Source organism: Nothoprocta perdicaria, unplaced genomic scaffold, assembly GCF_003342845.1.
Source record: "Nothoprocta perdicaria isolate Ctin4 unplaced genomic scaffold, notPer1 scaffold_2, whole genome shotgun sequence".
Taxonomy (NCBI): Eukaryota; Metazoa; Chordata; class Aves; order Tinamiformes; family Tinamidae; genus Nothoprocta; species Nothoprocta perdicaria.
Window position 1 is genome coordinate 11,954,763 of NW_020455204.1, and position 19,770 is coordinate 11,974,532.

General features: G+C 34.8%; 1 protein-coding gene across 3 annotated transcripts in view; it reads right to left on the reverse strand.

Moving 5' to 3' along the window:
* Positions 1–19,770, reverse strand: part of PCDH7 (protocadherin 7) — a 263,004-nt gene that overhangs the window by 238,291 nt on the left and 4,943 nt on the right. The window lies entirely within an intron of this gene.

Here is a 19,770-nt window from a genome sequence, read left to right on the forward strand (position 1 = left end):
TGCTACATAGAATGCATAATGCAGATTAACCTCAAGTAGGTCTTATCTGAGGATAAATGCTGAAACTGCAATGAGTAATACACTAACTTCTCTGGTATCCTCTGGGAATGTGATAACTTACAAGGAGACTATGCTGACATTTGTAACTCCTTATCACACATACTGTATTAGCTATTCTCGTCTATTGGACTTCGCCTGCTGGGATTATTGGAGAAGAATGGGATACCCCTGAGTAATATCACAGTGAATTTCGATCACTTCCGAGAGCTAGTAGACAGATGCTTACATAAGGTACTTAGACAGTCCCTGATCTTCTCTATAATGGTTGAATTAAATGGTTATACAGTTCTATAGCTTGCCAGAAACTTTCCTTATGTAGGGCGGTAAGAACGCTCATGCCCAAAAATTTTAAATCATCACAGAAACTTCAAAGTGCATCGGCGTTCAGTAGCTGCTGGAAATGTAATGAATTATTTTATTTTAATGTATTGTACTGAGACTGTGCCACCAGCAACCAATGAAACTCAGCAGTGATCCATCAGTGCGTAAAATTCAGGCTAGAATTTGTAGTTCAGTACTCTGGCAGGCTATGTTAAGAAAAGGAAAAGGAAAAGGAAAAAGGGGAAGAAGAGAGAGACGGAGACGGGGAGGAGAGGAGAGAGGAGAGGAGAGGAGAGGAGAGGAGAGGAGAGGAGAGGAGCAGTAGCATGCATGTATCATTCCTGGTGATGAAGTAACGACGAGTGACTTGTATCGAACAGGGTTTGCCTTACCACACACACGTTCACATACACAAATCTTTACAAATTACTTCATGAAATGAGATGAAAATATAACAAGTAACATTTTTTCTTTCATTGTATTTCTTTGAATATTCACTACTATAACATATTATTGCAGCAATGACATTAACAGCTACAATTGTAAAACACTCATATGACCGATCTTTCTCTGTTCCCGCTCACTTTTCTCTCCTGAAGTACTTCTCATACCTGCTCTTAATCTACAACCATTTAGCTTCAGAGTTAAACCTTCATGAACTACTTTTAATACATTTTGCATGTAAGCCACTTTTTAATAAAAAAATATGAGCTCTACAAAGTTTAAAAGCCGTAAAGTAAGTCTATGAAAAAATACAAATAAATTGCTATTACATATGGGCATGTATACTTTTCAAAGTACACTTTTCAGTTCACTGCTTGAACTGAAGGAGTTATAGTAAAATAAACACTAATTAGCTTACATGCATGTGGAGGTGCTAAATCTCACAATGCTTTAAAATATTATCGAATGGCAAAAAAATACAGCCAGAGTAGCACCCTTTTATATTTAATTTCTCTTCCCTTTAAAGTAATTAAATGATTATAATGATTACTTACATGATTAATATAATTAAATAAGTATTTATATATACTTATGAATATAAATGACTAATTCAAAAACATTTTAATTCAACTTTGCAGAATCATAATGTATTTTTTTAAGTAAACAAAATGAATCAAACTATATAAAAGGTGACAAAGATCACTTCTCGATTAGTACTCGATTAGAAAACTATCAATGAAAAAAACAATTTTTTAAGCAATAAAAAAAACTCGTAATTTAATTGTAAGCTTGAGTAGAATCACTATATAAAAAATATTGAACTTCAGTCTATAAACAAAAAAATCAGTCAGATAGGTAGGATTGTGCCTTTTGTTTATTTCCACATCAAGTATTTCACAGGTGAACTCTTGTTTTTAAGAAGAGGAGATAAAAAATATATACTTCTTTAAAAAAACTTGCTCAATTCAAGATCAGAGGAAGGGAACAAAATGCCTTTTAAACCACTTTGACAGCCTTCTTTCTTCTCTCTCTCTCTGTCTTCACAGGTCACCCCCCAATTTGAATGACTGAAACAGCTACTTTCAGCAATGCACTGGTCTCCAAATGGCCTTTTGTTGTAGCAGGAAGTCAAGTCAGTGCAGAGCAACAGCTTGGAGTAAGGCACAACTAAACCTTCTAGAGCCTGAACACATCCAGGAAGCCAGGTCTAGCACAATGGCGATGGAATTCCAGTGTTTTCCCTGGTTCCTCATTCTTTAGTTAATAAATCAGCTAGAAAAGGAACAAAATTCTGGCCTGGAGAATTTATTCTCCACTTACATCATATACCCATTTAAGTCTGAGAAATATCTAGAGGCATCTGCCTTAGAAAAAAAGAATTAAAAGGGAAACTGATTCAAACACCAGGTAATCTGCATATTATGCGTGGAGAGCAAACCTACAGTCTATCTGTCATGTATAAACTGTCGCATTGCGATAACCACATCCTGACCACCCACACAACTAACAGCTGTGAAATAGCAGTGACAGAATCTGCTGTAAAAACTTGCAGTCCTGTCTCATCCCTTCCTGTTGCCAGAACACTGCTCTGTAAGGACCTTTCTGTAACAGCATCTTCCACTTCACAGAGCCACACGCCACAAACCCCCACATAGGACTGAGGTGCCACAAGGCATCATACACCTTGTTAGGGACCATAAGGGTCTCTGTTAGTTGGATGGACTTCTACTAAGTTGGATGGAATCTTCTACTAAGATTCCTCATGTACCTCTATATCCTTATTCAGAAAGCCATTTATATTCCTGTATGCAGATATTCCAAGTATATTTTGCCTCTTGGAAAAAAATGCACACTTGTCATTTTCTCAGCTGAATCTCCTTGACGCACCCCGTGATTTTTCTACTTCAAAACTGTCAGTGGTTGCTCAGCAAAGAGAGGGGAGGACGTGACTTTGAATTTACAGCCAAAGGTTTTGGAAATAGAATAATCTCACACTAGGAACACTACAGTTTTTCTATTTTCTGTTTTAAATAAAAAAAACTTTGTGCTTTAGAAAAACTATACTTTTGCTTTAATTTGATTTCATATTTTTCAAAAAAAAAAAAAAGAGTAAAGAAAGATAAGTGCCAAAAGCAGTTTTTATGGAATCAGAATGTAAGAAACGCTGAATAAATTATAATGAAAACCTATACTGTGTTATCCCAGGGGCCAGGATAGAATATTTTTATGAAACAGACAGTTCTCACCAACCACTTTGCATCCAAACAGGGCTAATCCTTTATAGAGGAATTTGGATTTTTTTTTTTTTAACTTCTTCAAACTACCCTAACAATTTCACCTTTTTTATTAATAAGTCTCGGAGCATGAACATTGCTAATATTTTCTATTCATCTTTGTTTCTCTTTTTCTTCCTAAAGAGATTCAACTTAGAGATAAATCTAACAAGCCTCTTTCATAATCCCTAGCACTGACATTCTGATTGATTAAAAAAAAAGAAACACTGTATCACTAAAATTAGGTATCCCTTTAACCACTATCACAACAAAAAAAACCTATGGTTTCAGCACATTTATATGCATCTTATACACCTGTATCACAATATAAAATTAATCTACCTGGTACTGTCAGCTGATTGTAAGTGTTCAAACCATGTTTGTTAAACAAATGAAACACAGGAGAAAACACAGAACAGTTATAACAGGGTTGCTTCATGTTAAATCTGAGATATTAGGCTGAAAATACCTTCTACCACTTCCATTTGCACATTCCTCATTTTATAGACTTCATTATAGAAACAGCAAAAGCTATAAATACTATTTATCAAGTGTAATAAATGCTACTTTTTTTTTAGTTTTTTTTGTTTGTTTGTTTTAAATTAACTTTGATTTTTTTCACTAGAAAGATTATCTGGAGCAAGAAGAATAAAATATCAAAACGTTCTGCAAATTCTTTGCAGATGAAAACAAAATCTGTCTTGAGCTTGGTGATGATCTCACAGTCTCTTCTACCCTGACAGCATCACATCGCTGCTATCATTCCGTCACCGTTACTTACTTAAAATAACTGTGCTAGCAAGGAACTTAGCATATTTAGAAAAGAAGATGCTATGACTTCAGAGAGAATATCTGTAAAAGCACCTCCATTTTCCTCCTTTTCCAACCTCCTCACTGTTTCTCTTGTTTCCAGAGAGTACATGCAGCTGACAGGGGAGAAGGCAGAAGAAGAATGCATAATTGAATTCTTAGAGGTCCATTTTCTGTGTTTCCACATGCTGCCATAGTCAAATACACCTGTTCTAACAATACATGTAGCACCTCAACAGTCAAAATGCGCAAAAATGCCTTAAAATATAATTTTGGAGGACTACACAGTTATTTGTACAGATTAAATACAGAATCACAAATATAAAATTGTAACTAATGTCTGCTTCTGAAAATCATAGTACAGCTGGAATCTTATCCAAACTTAGTGACTAGAAGCTACTAAGCTTGTCATTCTCCTCGATTAATAGAGAGATCCAGGGATACATACCTAAAATATATGGAATAGTTTGACTTCTGAAGATGCTTCTCTCTCTTTTTCGGAAATAACTCTAAATAAGTAACTAGGATTGGATGATATCATTCAGCAAGCTGAGAAGAAATGAGATGAGTACTAGTCTAAGGACTAGACTGTATCTCTAAGTACTAAGCAACTTTTAAAAATATGATTATTTAAATTGATCTTTGTACTTCATTCTTAACATGAGAACTCAGCCTCATGAACATGTGAGGATCTAACAACAGTTCTGTTGATTATAATGATTTCATACCTATCAGTTAACCATAATTCTATCCCTGTTAGTTAAATCTTCTCAGGGAACACGGAGTTAAATTAGAACAAGCAACTTCTGAAAATCTCATCTCTGTCCCATCAATGTGCACCAAGATAAGCCTGCTTTAACAGTAGTAAAGAAGATCACTACGTTCTAATATTAGACGGAAACATCTATTGTATTTTAATAACAAAATGTAGATTGAGAGCAAGAACAGTTGGGTAAAGTTCAAGATCTTTTATCCTACTATCAGCATAAACCTGTACATAGGAATTAAATTCTGATGGACTCAACAGGAAAAAAAGATATCATCAGAATTATTTCAAACTGTTCTATAAAAACTACCCAAAATTTTCTAAAATTTGATTATAGTGAGGGTGACTAAGCACGGTAAGATTGCCTAGAGAAGCTTTGGAGTTTCCATTCCAAGATATATTCAAAAGCCACCTGGACAGGGTCCTGAGCAGCCTGCTCTAGATGACCCTGCTTGTACAGAAAGGTTGGACTAGGTGATAACTGAAGGTCCCTTTGAACCCCAACCCTCTGTGATTCTCTGAATGGCTAATTTGCAAGTCATTTATTGTTTAGGACTAGTCCAAGAATTTCAACTAGTCAAAGTTCAGGATACAGTAATGCTGCATCATACCGTACTATAATAAATCATGCAGTGATGTAATGAATTATACTGCATTACTGGATAATAGTTTGCAATAATTTTTATTACCTCTTCTACTTATTTTAGATGCTAATCATTCACTCTTGAGCATAGAGCTTAAGCTCTTACAATAGGTCATCAATATGCTTCCACCCCTTTGTTTCCACCTTTCTTTTCTTCCCCTGTCTGCAAAATGCCAACATATAATTTAATAATGAGCTACCAAGAAGATGGGCAAATTTTCCCAGAATTTTCCAGTCTGAACATATCTTCTTTTAAATTCTCCTAGTTCCCTTGAAGGATAGGCTATAAACTCTAAACACATTCATAGCTTCGATCATTAATCAGCAAGCATATTTCTTTCTTTAAAAAGTGCGAACAAAAGCCTAACACTGCCTCATTCTCCCCCTTCACTGTCAATTACACACAAAGTCACAGAATAAGCTTCTCACAAAACAAGCTTCCCAGCTTTTGCATTATGGAAGAGTAGAGAATATAGGCACTATTTCACTTGTTACTGAAATCCTTAAGCCTCTTTTAGAAAGAAAATGATCATGAAAAACAGAGGATTAGACATAGTACTGACATTTCCTCTGTTTACTCTTCGCAAGGTAGGTGAGCCATAGGTGTCTGTCAGAACGATTCTAATTTTAACACATGATTTTGATTCATGACCACTTAATGTCTGGCTGCTTGGTGTGCAGTAGCATCTGACTTCTGTGCGAAAATACTGGACTGTTTTGATGCGAAGAACAGAGGCTGAACTTAAAACATAATATAACTTAAAATATAATATAACTTAAAATACAAAATTGTTCTACAGGATGACAAGGTACCTTATATGTGAGTAAAATTCCCATATAAATTAGCATTATCTTTTTGATCTCAGTTCTTCTGCCCTCTCAAGTACAGTTCTCCCTTCAAAAACAAAACATATAGCAGATATACTTATTTGGCTCCCAAAACAGTGCTCCCAAAACATCTCTGCAGAAGGTCAGAAAGTAATTATTTTAAGGTTCTCTAAATGGACTTATTTCATTAGAACCTTTGGGTTAAAAAAAAAAAAAAGTAGACAATCATAAAAGCATAAAAAGAGGCAGTCTTTTTTATCTACATCCCCCAGTGTCTTAAATATGCAATGGTTTTAATGAAGTAGAAAAGGAGGGTAAAGAGAATCATTTTCAGTTGACAAAGTTCATCCTTCCTTTATTTTCAATTATTTAATAAAAGACTTGACCAGAAGCTACCGTGCTATGAAGATTAAAAAAACCCCAGCTCTTTCTCAGCCTCAAGAAAAAATCTAGAAAAAAAAAAAAAAGAGAGAGAGAGAGAGAGATAGAGAGAACTCTAACAAAGAAAAGTCTTGCTTAAATGCTAGACCTTTCCCTTGGGAGACAAAATAAATACCTGCAGTTTTTCACTGCAGAAAAAGAAAGTGATAGGCACAAAAATGTACTTACTACAAGATGGGTTTCCTTTTCTCATGAGAGCACTTTTTTTACCTTCCAGATGCTTTGAATATGGGATACACATCCAAACTAATCAAAGCTTCCAGCAGCCAATAGTTAAATTGTCTACATATTGATAGATGCTTTACTGAGAGCACATGCATAGCACATGCATCTGGGAACTGCAATTCTTTCTTATTAATCTTGTGATGATCTCTAAGCCGTTGATTCCAAAATATAAACACTTGCCTTGTAAATAAATAAACTAACCTGTCTTCTCTACAGGTTGTAGAACAGTTGGAGGTGAATCTCTACAGTAATGCCAAAAAAAAAAAAAAAAAAAAAGAGGAAAATGTTTTCTCTGGAGATTTCAGATCTCTTTGACAAGAGACCATTCCTTTGGTCTAGATAAGCTGACTTTGATGAAATTCTGAACATGTGGAAAAAAATAACAGCTCAATAAAGAATCTAGAAAGGGCAGAGTTGCGCTCCTCTGAACAATAAAGATTAAAAAACGAGGTACTGACATTTCTGGACAGATTTTTATTTATTTATTTATTTATTCACTTATTTTATTTGTGATATTTTTTCCTAATGTATGTATGCCATAATAATTTTTATTCTCTGTTATAGATATGAAATTTGAACCTAAACAGAAATCTTTTAGTTTTGTTGTGTTCTCCTATTTTCCAATAAAGCAAGAGGAATGGAATTTTACCTAATTATTACTGAAATGCATGTTTGTGACCATAAACTGAAGAAGTGCTTGCTATTTGAAACAGTGAATACTGGACCTCAGAATGGAGGACATTATCTACTACATTTATAAAATCATAGTTGAGTCATATCCTTTTTAGCTGTTTTTTTTTGTAATCTGCACTCTAACGGTTTTGTTGTTGTTGTTGTTGTTGTTAGTGGTGGGGTTTTTTGTTTTGTCTTGTTTTTCACATTATAAAAGCATGTTAGAAATTCACTTACATGGATAAGAGCTACACATTTCCATACACATCAAAGAAACTTCCAAAACATATTAACGTTAATCTTTTAAATGATTATTAGTAGTAATAAAAATACTAAATTTTCAGTATTCAGTAAAGTAAATTTGAAGAGAAGCAAATTTCACGTCTTCAGGTGTAGGGGGATTTTCTGACCATGTCTTAGAGAATTTATCTGGTTCATAATGATAAACGCGTGTTATCATCATCTTTCACTGTCACAGTTTAATGCTGCCCTAACAGCATCTACTCTTGTAAAACAAAACTGCCATCAAAAAGTTCAAAATTAATAGCTGTGAAATCTCAAGCACTCATAAGCATGTGTTTTTATCATGTCCATGCTGTGCAGACTGGGTACTCTTGTTATTTATTATTTGTGACAGTGAACAATTCCCACTTGCTTTAGTGAAAAACTGAAGAGCTGTTTGCATAACTAGCAAGGTGAAAAATAGATTTCAGACTGTTTGAATCATTTCACAAGAACAATCCACCTGGATCAGGAGGACAGCACTGTAATGCACAGATTACACTATCTGTTTTTATGTTGTTCTGCCTCTATGTTATCCTCTTAAAAAAAAAAAAAAAAAAAGGTCTTTTATCACATCCTGCCTTTATGAAGTGCCTAGAATGATGTAGTCAAAACTATCACAATAACACTAATAATCTTCCAAGTTAAAAATATAGAGATGTTTATAATGTTTTAATGCATACATGGCCCATGGTTAGCAAGTGGTCTGCACCTGATCTGTAGATTATGCTGGGACATGTCCTCAGCGCAGGTCCCAAACACCCACTCTTCCAAACTATACTGATGAAGCACTATTTTCTTCTGGATGCAATCTGTCAGTAGAATGTATGACTTTATGAACAAATACTTACATAAATATCAGTAGTATTACATCTTCTATAGAAGCAACTGTTTTAAGAGGAATAGCTAAAGAGAAAACCATGACTATTGTTTTTCCTAGAGATTTTCCTTTTCCTAATTTCTTTTTAGAAATGAAATACATAGATAACATCTCCAAACAGTATATATTTCAAATTAAAAAAGAAAAGTTAAAGATAGTAACTGTAACGGCATTACAAAATGTCTCCATTCGACTTAATATTAACTTACAGGAAAATCTATCATATACCAGGACAGCAAGAAAGATTTGCCTGTGGGCAATACCATTATCAGCACACAATTAGTTGCAGATTGGAGACACTAGCCTTAGATCTGTTCTCAAGCCAGTAATCTGTTTCCTAGCTGATTGAAAACCAACATCTCGTGATGAAATGCTATTTATTTAGCTACAGACAATTTGATTAAATGTAAGGGTAATAATAACAAAATTAATAATGTTCAACTCTACACAAAGTGGTGTAGGTCATATTTTAATTGAGACATTTTAGTGAGAATACAAATTTCTTGAATGAAACAGGATGTGTTACAAGAGAAGCTTTTATAGAAAAGTCATTTTCCTTCAATTAAAAAAAAAAACTTTGTGAATACTAAAAAGAAGTCTTTTCTACTGTCAATTACTATAAACCCATCACAAAGTATGAATTCTTAGCTCTTAATGCTAAGTCTTTCAAATCCTCGGATCCTCGGACTTATTTCATTTAGTTTTTTTCTTTGATAACAGATGGATTTTCTTTTATCCTTAGTAATTTGCATCAATAGCAGATCATGAAGTCTTATAAATACATAAAGCCTTTTAGAAACATTTGATGGAGAGACACTTTAGCCAGTCCTTTCATATTTCTGTAACATTAATTCTCCAGGAAGGTTACTGTGTAACTTGAATAGCTCAGTCACTTTATATATTTAATGAAGAACTAGTAAAGAAAAAAAAAACATTTAAATTGAGAATTTTAGGGTTCCTAGAATGGTACACTAGTATTCAGTGTTAAAAAGTCCAATATGAATTTTCAAATCACTAGTCAATGTCTTTAAAGCCAGCTGAATGTAACATTCTCCATCTTCCTTGAATGTCACATAGGTGACAAAATATTTTGCAATCAAATTAATATAAAATCCTCTAGATTTATTTTACACAGAGGAAGTTTACACTGTTACATTTCCCTGAACACTAAGGAGCAATCAGAAAGAACTTGAATCCTAGCAATGTTTCATAAATAAATATTTAAATTACTACCGCTGCACCAAAAAAAGAAAAAAAGATATATGAGCAGCCAGCAATCTCTGTGGAAGCTGTGCAGAATTAGGCAGCAAAGACAGTACAGTTTTACAAACATAATTAAACAAGTTTCCTTTGCTTTTAGCTTAAATTTCTCACATGCATTTTTCTAAATTCATGTAGAAAATTTCATACAACACAGTCATTCAGGCATCACATCCTTTCTCTAACACACCACACAATTCAACACACAGCATTACATGATTCAAACATGCTGAATGACTGTGTTACACCAATTTATACACCTACATCGTTTTACAGCTGTTCAGAAGACTTGCTAGAGTAAAGTCGGAGCCTACCGAATGAAACCATATATTTCATAAACCTATATCCTGGAGAAACATCTGTTGCACCTATGTGGTAGTTACTTGTCACATAAAATTCTTCATCTTATAAAGTCCTGCTCTTATCTGTACTCTTGCTAGATACGGCATCCTACTCTATTTTGTAATACAGAACAATAACTGCGTAAGTTACAAGACCCAGACTACATCTTGTAATCTTGAGGAAAAATGCTTAGAATTTAAAGCCATTAGGCCACTGCTCTGTTTCACATTCAGTGTTGCCACTTTGACTCGTATGAATTAATACTTGCTCTAGAAATAGTCTAGCTCTATTCATATTCAGAAAGACTTCCCCTGAAATGAAGTGATATATTCAGGCCGTTAAGTTGCAGGCAGCAGAATAAAATTGTAAGTATATAGTCAAAGAAGCCTTATGAATGAGTTTTCTAAATCTACATGACAGTTATGACCCAAGATCGGGGCTGAGGTTCAGTGACTGTGCATGTAGTGACCTGTATTAAATACAGACTTCAGGTTCCAGTGCAGTTATTCCTTCCGTAAAAGAATTTACAATACTGCTTGAAAATGGAATAAATGCTTTTCTTTCAAATGAATCAACGATTGCCCTTTTGTAAACCTGTGCTGCAACTGTAACATAATTGCAGACTTATCTAAAACAGTTTTTCTTCTCTGAGTTCACTGAATGATAAATATCCTTTGTTGCCATCACATAGGGCACATGTATGTCATTATACGCAATTCAGAATATGTGGATGGAAATAAGGAGACTGATTTACCATTTCATTATTCAAACTCTATGACAACATAAATTGACTCAGAACAGGAATGACACTCTGGAGAATGAGACCAAATATAGGTTGAAAGCAGCAAAAATAAAAGAAGTTGTGAAAAACAAAAGTGAAAAAACAGAGACTTAAAATGTCCCCGTGAAACCGATGGGGGAATTCTCATTTTCACCATCTGTTTCACTATCTTTATCTCCATTTTTATATATAATCTTTAGAAAGATTTTAGCCTACTAAGATACTTACTCTTGGCTAAATTTAGAGTTCATAAAAGGACTTTCAAAAGCATTTGCCTAAGCAAATAGCCAACTTTTGTTACAGAGCAAGCATGATCCCATTTGAGTGACAAAGTTTTGCTTTATAAAGTAGATATATATTTTCAAGGTAAATCTTTCCCATGTGTATGCCTCTTAAAGTTTAGCACATGTATGAATAGTACCATGACCAAGAAAGTGACTCAATAAAGATACATTTAGGTACATATGCGTTTGCACCACTATTTTGCCTAAGAATGTGTTCAAGAACAAAATACTTTTATATTATTTGAAATTTCACTGACACTACATCATTCCGGTTAAAGAGAGATTTTCACATTTCAGTTTAATACATGATGAAAATCTCCTCTCCATTATCTTCCAAATTATACATACACAAGTCCTCATAAATTAAATGAAACTTGATGCACAATATAATAAACAGATAAAACATTATCTCCTGTATCTAAATTTTATTCTAATATAATGCAGCTGAATTTAACTTACAGTGTTTGATATTTGTTAACTTTATCAACTTTTTGGAAATACTCACATGAGATAAAACATTAGCCTAGTATTTCTGAGGATGAATGAAAAATCAGAAAAGGGTTGTCACTATTGTTTCTATAAAAATTGAAACAGTTTGTGCCAATTCAAAAATAATTTCCTAACTTAACCTGAGTATATATATGAATACGTTTTGGCACAGGCATGTACTGTTAATAGTCATGTGTATGGCACACAAATTTGAAAACTATACTCAAACTATTATCTAAAAATGATTTTCAACCTTGTCAACATGCCTTAAATTTAGAGTTATCAAAGAGTGCTTTTTATTTTTATGTTTTAATGAAAGGAATGAGTCGCTGACAGCTTTTTTGCCTGACTTTGAGCTTCTTCCAGAAGAACACAGGTTTTGTGTTGTACATCTACTAGTGCAGCTCTGTACAGATGCCTCAAAAACTTTATGGTATCTATATGACATTAAGAAGCACAGCTTTAGATACCTGAATCACACCCAGAATACTACATCAGTCTCTGTAAATTCCTAAAGTTCAATTTTCAATATAACACTGTATTCAGAAAAGCAAATCTATATAAACTATTCCTATGTAGTAGTACTGTCCTAATCAAAGATATTCTTCCTGTCTCTTAGATTGAATTAAAGCAGTTCTGCCTCACATGGATTTGGTATCCAACAGAAGTAGGGACAGCTCTGAGGCTGATCAGTCCTTGAGAGCTACATTTGGATAGAGGTTATAAATAACATTAGCTCCTCTCCCGGCTTCTCTTTGGGAAGTACTACCATGGAAGAAACATTTGGCACAAAGGACACACATTTCCTTAGCATCCTGGCCACAATCCCAGTCAAGCAACTCTATTGTTCAGGGAGTATAAAGGGGAATTCTCCATAACCAACAACTGACAGCAACACAGGAATTCTTTTCCTGTGATGGGTTTTGTTACTTACAATCTGGTACCATAAACAGGCCAAATGAAGCAAGATGATGAGAAAAAACCCTCTGAATTGTTAGAGGATGGTATCACTATTTCTATATTCCAGTTCTGCTGCATAGTTTGTGAGTGATTTTCAGTAAATCAGTTAACCCTTCTTAATCTGTTATCTATAACTCAATTCCATATCATCTGTAAAGTAGATAATAGCAAAATTTAAATCAATTGTTGCTTATCAAAGTGTATTTCTTTCATTCGGGGATTACAAACTTCTCTCTTAGGCTATTTTCATTCAGAACACAAATTTCCTAACAACATCTCAGCTGAAAGAATAGGCATTTGCCTTTAAACACATATTCACTGTTCTCCATAATACATAACGTGGTTTTGAAATATACAAATATAATGCTTTTATTCATCATCTACTAGTGATTTGTGTCATTTGTGTTCCACTGTGGGTAAAATTAAATCAAGCTTTATTGGTTACACTGCAGCATTATACAAGCTAACAACTGCAAAGCAGCTGCGTTACCTAAATGAGAGGACTGTTTGATAGATGTCAACAGTAAGAAATGAAAACACATCACTTTCTATACCTTTTACTTGTGAATTGGACCAGAGTATCGCCTCTGTCCAAAAAGCTTTTTTAGAAACTACAGCCTTCTCTAAAGTTTTCCAATCTCATTAGAAGTAATGAGAATATGATTATTCAACATATTCCTACACATGGTTTCCATTTTGTGTATCAAACTTAGCACATTACATATTTTTAATAGGCAAGTCTAAAATTGCTTACACGGTGATTTTATAACTTTGTCAGTAAATCTTTATATGTAAGAGTAAAAAAAGGATTCATTATCAGTACAGTTTTTAGGTTAACTCCAATGTCACTTACACATTTAGGAAATTCCTGAACTGATGCATTGATACAAGTGTTTTTTGAGATTCTGATATCTGTACATGGCCTGCAAGTTCCTTCAGAAATATTTGAGACCACTTAAATAAGAAATAAAGACATTTTACATCCTTTATTTTTCTTTTGTTGTTGTAAATCACATTTTAGACGTCCCAACTAACCTTCCTTATTTCAGCATTACTATGGCATTTTGTTATGCTAAGAGTGACCTCAGAAAGCCTCTGTTGTCTAAAGTATAGGGAAGATAGGAAGTCCTAATTTTGCACATTATGTTTATAATAATAAACATATTTATCTCCTTTTTTCTTTTATGTTAAAGCCCAAACAGACCCTCTAACTTTACCTCATCTCTGGTTTTAAGAGATCTCCTTAATGAAGATTTAAAAAATTCAAAATATGCTAATTAGTATAAGTAAGGAAAAGCTTGGAAGGATGTAGGTATATTCGGCTTTACTGTTTACTCAGTGCACTTCAAAACAGGAAGTTAACAAGGCTAGACAAGACTGGGTATCTTCACACCAACTGAAATAATATTCACGAATATTTTTAATAGCAGCATTTTTATGTCCTTCTTATACTGCTACTAGGCCATGCAAAATAGCCTATTACAGTAACTTGATTTGCACAGTTCACATCAGCAAAATTCTCATCAGTAAACTGCATGCACACACATACACTCCATGCATATGTATGTGTATGTACTACAATCATGACTAAAAAAATGAAATAATTCAAACTCATATTAAAAAAAAAGCTCTTATGGACAGCAACTGTTGACCTATATATCAGTTTTAATTATTGATTAAAATAACTATTTAGTGTAATTTAGTGTAATAAGGGTCCAAAATCTGATAAAACTCAAAGAACAAAACTACTGATCTACCAAAAAAGAAAAGAAAAAAAAAAAAAAGAAAGAATCCAGTAGAAACTATAGAAAAAGGGTCTCCTGAACATTTAGTGAGATATAAACATGTTCTGAAAGTTTTATAATAAATAAAAATTAGTAAGTATGGAACAGAAATTATATAGGCTGAAAAAAAAATAAAGTTGTCGTATTTCTAACAATTCATAAATATCTGTTGGATGGAGACCTGCTAAAATCACTTAGAAAGCCAGGCTGTTAAATACTGTATTATTCAAATGTCCACATCAATATTTCCTATATATATATATATAGCCAAAGAAAATTAAGATGACATGTTGTGTTAAGATTAGTAACTTAACCACTAGAATGTTCAGTAAACATAGCGAAGAGCTCACAGTGGTTGTGAAGTATTCAGCAAACTCAGAAGCACATAGCCAACTATTTTAGTCGCTTGATGATTCTCCATTGTATTTTCATGCAAAATCCAAATGATGTTTTACATTTCAAAGTAGTCCAGTAGATCACTAACTACATAAATATTCTACAATTTTCAGAACGAAATTATTACAGGAGAATGTGCCTGAAGCACCAGAGCAGGTACTTCTCTGAAACACAGCTAGTTAGCAAGTTGCTAATCATAGTTATAACCCAGGTTCATATCCGCATGTACAATGTGAGAGCTGTCTAAGTTGATAAATCAGATACTATCCTTTTAAAGATGTTTCTCTTTACGCCTTGCCTATAATAGTACACTTCTTTACTTATTCAAAGCATGAATCCTCTTTACTCAGATCCTGTCCCTTTTGGCTCTGTACATCTCCTGGGAGTGCAGAATGTTTCAGTGGTAACTTAGTCTTTTGCACACTGTACAAGCCCATTTCACCAAAAAAAAAAAAAAAAAAAAAGGCTGTTCTTACCAGTGCAACACTTTGTGTTAAATAAAGATAATTAAGGCATCAACACCATGTCCACTTTGTGTTTGATTATTTTCTTCTTCACTATCACTTGTTACTAATAGTCAAAATACAGGCCATGAGAAAAAAAAAAGTGAAGTATGTATTATGATGTAAATCGAGAACAGAATATTGAAATACACTTCTGAACACTTTGCAACAAACAATTCTAAACCTAGTTATCTGAAATAAGTCCTCAATGTAAATGCTTATACATAATGAAAACGTTCTCATGTTTTGTGCCTATATTGCACAGGTACTATGATAACTTCGTTCTATTTATCATGTTCTAGGACATTCGCTAAGCAGAAAGCTGTAAAGAACTTTGTTCTTGAGACTTGCTTGTCATTATTAAAAACAGTCTCTGATGTATGTCTATATGTGTACATGTCTGTGCACAGTGAGAAAAAGGTGGTGCTTTCCTGCATGGTTAAACAGATTGCCCTCTTAATGCATGAATATAGAGTCCTGATAAGGCCATGTTACATGTACATATTTCTGAGGAAATGGACATTTTAGTTTATAGACACAGTCACATATGTGATAACCAACCATCCAATATGCTTCTGCAGTGCAGCATACTAGACAATGTTTGAAAGGTTTATAAACCAATTAACTGGCTACCTACCTGCTTAATCTGCTCAAATACCATCCTTTTTCACTACAAAACAAAGTGAAAAAAAACAGTATATTTTATAAAGTTACGTTTATAACTAATATGGGAAAACAAACAAGTATTTATATCTTAAAAATATGACTTAAAATTATGATGAAGGATGCAATCTTCCAAGCTGCAAAGTGATTTTTCCGTAATACACACTGAGCTTTCTTATCTGTGTCTGTCTTTGCTGAAAGTTAACAGCAGCTGAGCTCCTGACAGGCAATGTTCAGCATCTTGAGGGCTGCAATTTTAAATCTGTGATCCAGAAAAAAAAAAACTCCCTTAAACTCATCCCCGTTCAGGAAAATACTTTTGGATATATTTTAACTTTTGGCAAGTGCTTAAGATTTACTGAATCCTAAGGAATTTAAACATTTGCTTACCACTAAGTAGATATGTACATAAGACCCCCTACTGAACTCAATTGCTAATTTAGGACCTAAAGGAGTATTTTGGAGTGTAGTATCATAAAAAAAAAAAAAAAAAAAAAAAAAAAAAAAAAAAAAAAACAGCTTTCAAATTATAAACACATGAAAGGCAGATAGAAAAAAAAAAAAAAGAGAAAGTGAATGTTAAGATTTAAATACCTCCATTTTAAGCCTTACACTTAAAATACTTAATTCAAGAAAGAACAGAGTAACAAGCTTTTATTTTTCTTTTAGTCTTAGACATTTATGTTCTCCTATATAATACTGTATCAAACAAGATGCACTTGGGAACTCATGTGAGGCATTCCGGAAGGAAATCTCATATAATCACAACGAAAACAACTTGCAGTCATTTGGGTACACCAATCAGTCACGTAAGATGAGACTTCATTTCCTGATGGCTATATTGTGGATATACAAAAGTATCAATTACTGATTCTAATTACATTAATGGCAAATAAGTATCACTCTCATCTACAGTACCTAGAACACATACTTCCTGCTCTGTCTTACTCATTTTAAAACTTTATCAACTTCCTAATGTCTCCTTGGAACAAAAGCTGGAATCCTTAGTCAAAGCAGGAATGTACAGCTGAACTAGAACTACTTGGTATAACACCAAATCATACTGGTTTATTTATAACTGCTCCACATTTCTCTCCAAACATCATACTGAACAAGAGTTCCACACGCTTTTTTTTTTTTAATGCTAAAATACTAGTATTGTGGCCTGACAAATTAACAAATGCTCCACTGCCAATGTTTGAGATATGTAAAGTGTCTGTACTATTTATGCACGTATGCCTTAAGGCATTATGGTATTATGCAAAAGTGTGCACAAAATGACCTAAGTGTCACTCAGTAACAAGTTGGCAGGCATCTAGAAGAAAACTGTAACAAAACTTGTATCAACTAGCCTCTCCTAGGGAAGTTTTTATTTAGCATTAGCCTTACTAGTTCCTGAAAACTTTCCTTAACTTACATGCATGCTTAGCAGGTGCATAAGAACTTTTGACACACTTTAAAATAAAAAGACATGTCATTAGAAAGAATATCAGCTGAAAGCTATTCAGCTAAATTAACTTTCACAACAAATGAGACACCTAGTAGAGGGAAAAAAAAAAAAAAAAAAAAAAAAAAAGGAAGAGAGACTGTCAAGACACCAAGAATCTGGATTCGTACCAAGCTAAATAAATAATGAAGCAATTCAGAATGTATTTCTTTCAGTTTGATTGTTGCAAGTGAAAGTGTAATAAAGCCATTTTCTTCTACTAAAAAGTCTTTTAATGTATTGTATTTGAAAAATATGTCTTTACAGAACGTTAAATAATTCAAAGCAAAATATATTTTTGTAATATACCCTCAAAGGAGGTTTATATCAAGCAAAGCAGTCATCTGCATGGTCTTTATCATACCTTTATCATTCCTTTATCCTGCATTTACCTTTCACAGCATTTTTTCCCCTAAAAATAAATTACACTTTCGACAGGTTTTAATTTCTGTATTTAGATGAATTGCACTAGCAAGAAAGATTTAATATCTGGTTCACATAGGTTCCACTTCTACTTTGTTGTTAATGGTCACTAAAAAAGTCATAATCTGTCTACTACGCACTTAATAAATGTTACCAGATGTAATACTGGGAACTTTCTTAGTACTTCATATTTTATATGGACTATATTTTCAAACCAAAATTATAATGTTCTCTCCAGGAGAGAGCTAATGAAATGTACTACCGAGAAACTACCGTGTCAAATGTTCTATGAAACATTTGTACGACTTGTAAAACAACACACACAAAAATAGTGGCAGATACCACATCAATCACACATTTCTGGAGAACTGGAGGTCTGAGTGGCTCATACAGTGCAACTCCTATTGCAATATTTTAAGTATTTTTAAGCAGACTACAAATATTGGTTACACACTAAAAATCTAGCAGCCTAGCAGATGTCTCTATTAAAAAATGCCATAGTGTACCATATTTGCATGTTAATAAGTTGAAAATAAAGCTTTTTTTTCAAACTAGTCAGAATGTCCCTGTTCCAGACTTGGCTCCCTATCTGCACGAATCAGCTACTTCTAGATCCCTGTGTAGCATGCACTACTAGCTGAGAAATCTCTCTCAATATGTATTTTAACTGGGATACAATGGAAATCACCAAATGTGTATCATTTATCTCATTTTACAGTCACCCAAATATCGTAACATGGAAAAATATCTCTGTTCAGGCTACATATGTCTCTTATAAAATATCTTATCCTACAAAATAACACTGACACATTCCCTGGCGTGTGATTCCCCACTGTGGTAACTGTGGAATCCCTGCTTTATTCTGGGAACTGTAAAGCAGTCCCTCTCATCTCAGTTTTAGGCTATCAGAGCTTCACTGAACCGATCTCAGTGAGCAGAGCCAGGATCAGAGCCAGTCACTTGTGGCACTCTTAAATAAAGGGACACCTCCCTCTGAGGGCTTCACTGAAGTCAGGAAGAACTGCAGGCAGAGCTATGAAGGGGCTGGGCAGGTAAACAAAAGCCCCCTGGTGTGACTTAATGAATTTCGTGTGATATACACGGGGAAAAAATATATATATATACTGAAGATTCATTTATAGTGATGCTCACTTGCATCACTGTATTCATAGCTCCTGCTGAACCCAGTGAAACTCCAATGGTGTAAATTACATCACGGGGAGGCTTGTAGATTATTAGGGTATTTTGATCCTAATGAAGGAGCCGATAATTAGAGCCATTAACGCTTCAAAAGTTGCACATTCACACGCGGCCTTTCGAGGCGCGTGCGTGTGTGTGCCGCGCGCTGGGGGCTACGCGCGGCCCCCCCGCAGCGAGGCGGCAGCTCGCCCTCCCTGCGCCCGGGGGCAGCTCAGCCTCCGCTTCCCCCCGCAGGGTCTCTAAAGGGCACTGGGGAGGGGGGAGTCTCCCTTCCTCCTAACTGCTGCCATCAGCCTCCTCTCGCCTTCAGTGGGCGCTAATGAGGGGCGAGGGTTGAGCGGGCGGCCCCGCGGCGGGACGGCCCGCGCTGCCCGCCCACCCGCCTCGTTTAGCCACCCGCGCGCTGCCCTGGCCGTTGGCGGTTGGCGGCGACCGTTACTCGCCGCCCCTCCCCACGCGGCCGTTACGGGCGGGGGCGAGGCGCCCCCGGGGGCGGGGCCGGCGCAGAGAGGCGGCGCGGCCACGGTGCCAGCGAGCCAAAAAATAAAAAAAAA